The following is a 4,477-nucleotide window of genomic DNA, read 5'->3' as shown; positions in this document are numbered from 1 at the left end:
CTGTTTAAAAAAAGCAGGCAGGGATGGATCTAACTCTAAAACATTATACTTCTCTTTTGAAAACAGAAATCACTGTTACCCCCCTCTAGGTGAGATGTTTCATTATAGGTGTTATATGCCTGTCTTTGAATATGTTATTCCTGAGAAAAGGGAACTAGTTTAAAAGCTAACATGAGTTAACAGGCTTCAAAGGAAATTTTTTTAGATACCTTGTTCACCCAAAGCAGGACAGCCCACCACAATACTCACCCCTCCAATCCTTTTAATCAAATTTCCATAACTCCATCCCAATTGTCACAAACCTCTGTTACATCAGCCAAGGCTTTTCTTAAGATAGAATACATCTACTTACTGGCTCAGAACTCTCTTACTAAGTATATAGTTGTCATAATCACATAAGATGAATATAGCATTGAGTCAACAGCTTCATACTGTGGATGGTAGGAAAAGCATCCTGGGTCCAATGCCATGTGCTAATCAACAGCCCTCCTCAGCCATAGCAAGAAGTGTGAGATAAAGACAATGAGAATTTGCTTCACCTTAGTATTGGCGATGGGCAATTCACATATATTTTAGGATATATGCAAATCATAATCAAGTTAACATACTAACAAACATCCCATTCTGTAACATTCTCAAATAATAATGGAGGAAAGGTCACAAAAACCATTTATAGCCAAAACTGACTTATTTTTAAAGTATGGGGGATTTAGAGTAAGAATACATAAGAAAACTAATTTACAGCACATAAGGGAAAACACTGAGGGTTGGGGATACAACACAAGTAGTAGAGCACTTACCTGGTAAGAGCAAGGCCTTGAGTTCAAATCTCTACTACCAAATTAAATATAAATACTGCACTAATTCTTCCATCAGGCCTTAATATTACATGCTTTGGAAATCCAAACTAATTACAGAATATTTAACTAAATACTAAAAGTTACTGAGTACATAGTGAGACTTGCTCTCTTACAGAACATAGGGGTTCAAAGACATATAAAAACAACCTATCTAGTCAATAGTTTAATTTGTTACAAGTCATATTCTATAACCACTTACAGTGCTCTTGGTTTACAGTAACAACAGTCTATTTTTAAGGACTGGAGAACTACTATAACCAAAGGTTAACAAAGCACCTATGTTGAGAGTCAATAAAAGAAAACTAATTTGGAGTAAGATGATTTGTACTAATGATTTGTATCAAGTATCTGAAAGGTAAAATTTCATCTCTTAATATTTTTAAAGGGAGCATTACCTCTCTTTTCTCACTCCAATTCATCTCTTAATATTATGTATAAAATGTCTAATATATCATTTTGAAAGCGTTGTCCTAAAAATATGAAGCAAATTTTAATTATAGACAACCAAAAGAATAAAAATGTTCAACTTACTATAAGAGGAAAAATGTATAAAGGGAGCCAAAATTTTATTCAAAATGTTTAATAATAAACTCAAACTGTCAAAAGAAAAAGGAGGTTCATGAAAAATAAGCATAGTCCTCCTAAACATTAATGAAAAAATGATCTCTTAAGAATCTAGTCTCCAGTAAAAATATAAAGTTCTAGAAGTATAGAGCTGAATAGGCAAATTCTTGATTTCTTCCATTTCCTTCAGAAAATGTTCATATTGCTCTTACAGTTCAGTTCACAAGATGTAATATGATCTAACACATTGTGTAAATGGATTCATTTGGAAAGCCTCCATTCATTCAGAGGCCTGAAAAAATGCTTGCTTCCTGTGTTCCAGGAGGGAATATTTATAATTAGGAATTTTTTTCAGGTTTACTTTGTATGCTTCCCATGTGATTAGACACTGGCGGGATTGGCCCTGATGTGGAAGTAGCAAAATGCTTACTTGTGTGAAAGTCTCCAATGATCAAACCTTGGCCTTCAGTTATAACCTCCCCAAGGCTTCTGACTGGCCTCCCTAAAGCTTCAGTTAAGTTTCAAGAATCCTATCTAAAAGGAATCGCAGGAGAATTTATTCCTGTCAACTAAAAGAGGGCATCAGGTGGCAAGAAACTTTAAAGTCCTCCATGGCCCACTTGGGTTGCCTGGGTGGCAAAAAAATGAAAGAGAAGGGGAAAGTTCCTAATAGTAGACCAGAAACCAGAAAGATTAATATCCCTACTTCTCCAGCTTGCCTTAAACGTAAGCAATTCTGTTTTGTGTTTGTTTTTACTTAAAAACAACACATTTCTCCCAGTCAAGAAAAGCATCCTGGGAAAGCAGCCAGCCTCTGCAACTTAGCTACTTCATGGCTGACCAGAGCTCAAAGGCCTGTTGGCATCTTGGAACCAGGGCACATTCACCCTTCCCTCTTGCCAACATCAACCTGATAGCAAGTTTTCCAAAGAAGTTGTCTTCCTCTGTATCTGGAAGGCAGTTTCATTTCATATAGCATCACCACATTTAATGGAGCTGATCTGGGAAAGGTAGGTGTGGAACAGCAATAAAGGAAAACACTATATCCTCTGGAAATTCCAGGCCTTTCCACTGCTTTAGGTCACATACCACGGTTTCTGTGGTCATTACATTCAGGAGACTTACACAGAGCGAGACTTACACAGAGCAAAAGGCAATATTCTGGAGAACAAAGCCATAAACCAGTAAAATAACCAAGACTGTTTCCCTGATTTATTATTCTAATCTCTCAAATACAGCCATGTTACCTAGGGGCAACAAAACCAAAAAGTTGTTTAACGATCAAAAATCATTTCTATTTAATAATTTGTAATATTTCTTCCGATCACAAGGCAGCAAAAAGTCATCTCTTAAAAGAGATGCTCCAGACTATAACTTTAAAAAACTAGATAAATATGTATGATGTTTAAATGTGTCAAGTATTTTGAAAGCACTTGAAAGGCAATTGTTGGTATTAAAAAGATGAACTTACAAGGAAGAAAATTTTTATTAGGTTGTGTGATTTTAGAAAATGACTTATTTTCAAAAGTCAGTTACTATCAGAATAAGAAATGCTGGGAGAATGAAGTTTACTTTTCAATTGCTTTGAGATTTGTCACCCTTTCCTCTACCTGTTGGTATGCATGGGATTGCTATCCAGAAGGCAAAACATAAAACTCTCCTATGGTTCAACTTCCGTTTAAGTTACATGAGAAAACTGTCAAAGATTAGTTCCTAATTCTTAACTTTTCAGAACAAGAAAAACTCAAAAGCACTTTCCAAATATTTTTTTAAAGCTACTTTAAAAGATACAAGGTAAGGGGAGATATACAAACAGGATAAATATTTCTAAATCAAATTTCTTACTTCATGATTACCTTTTAATTTTCTAAGTCTTTTATATTTTCAAATGGACTGTACAAAAGCCACAATCCCTAGAGGAGTTTCTTTGAACTGAGGAAGAATTGCCTCAGATTTGGAGCCTAAGGAGACATGAGTAAAAACACTGTGGGATCCAGGATAGGCTCTTAGAACAAAAAAAGACATAAGTGGAAAACTGGTGAAATCTGAACCAAGTCAGGAGGTTAGTTAGCAGTTTTGCACCAATGTTAATTTCCTGATCTTGAAAAGTACGTATACCAACTTAAACAAAGGAAACTGGGCCAATACAGAAACTCTATTATTTTTTGCAAATCTTCTCAAATGAAAAATCAATTCAAAATAAAGTTTTTAAAAAACTAAACACTCTGAGAAAGAAAATCAATTGTTACATGTTGTATTAAGACCTATATTGTGTTTACTGCAATACACATTTGTGAAATGATTCCACTAGATGGCACTCTATTTTCTTCAGTGACCAGAGAGACACCTCTTCATTTATTCATCATCCATCAGCTGATGTAAATTTGTTTTTTGTGCTTATGACCTAGCTCCAATGGGAACATTTTTTTCTGCAATAGATTCTATGTTTCACTCTTATTGTATAGTGTTTATTTTGTTGAAATCTCTTCTTTCAGGATTCAAGCTTCATTATCATTCTGAAACATTAAGATAAGGTTTATGAATCCAGTCATTCAATAAATTCATTAAGGCCTTACTTTGTGCCGTCTACAGTATGAAGGAACCCATTCTCTTTAGCACTGGTCAACATTAAAAACTTTCCGTCCTCCCATACACAAAGAAAAACTACACACAATCCAAACAAATTTCAGTAAAGAACAATTAAATGAGATTCCACCTTGTTTTCACTACTCTTTGATGATGTAGGACACATCCCATTGATCTCTACTCCTCAAAACAAAGAGTTAGGTATTCAGTAACACCATCTAGATTTCTTTATATCAAAGACTATTTAAGTTAAAAAAAATAGCTAAGAGTCCTCAAGTTCTTGGACTTCTCCATTGTACATATCCATAGCATTTTCTGACCATCCATTCAATAACCTCCTTATAAAACATATGATCACTATTGCTCCCTACTCAAAAAGAAAAAAAACTAATAAATCCAAGACTCTAAGTTCCAGTCAGAACTCAAGTTTCATTTCAGTAAAGATATTTCAAATGCCACCAATGCAA

At 34.6% G+C, this 4,477-nt stretch overlaps 1 long non-coding RNA gene across 13 annotated transcripts in view; it reads right to left on the bottom strand.

The window, feature by feature from the left end:
• LOC141419780 (uncharacterized) overlaps positions 1-4,477 on the bottom strand; it is an 89,311-nt gene that overhangs the window by 46,830 nt on the left and 38,004 nt on the right. The gene's annotated exons all lie outside the window — the stretch shown is intronic.

Source organism: Castor canadensis, chromosome X (genome assembly GCF_047511655.1).
Source record: "Castor canadensis chromosome X, mCasCan1.hap1v2, whole genome shotgun sequence".
NCBI lineage: Eukaryota > Metazoa > Chordata > Mammalia > Rodentia > Castoridae > Castor > Castor canadensis.
The sequence above is the reverse complement of the archived record's forward strand: the minus strand, read 5'-3'. Positions and strand labels throughout refer to the sequence as shown.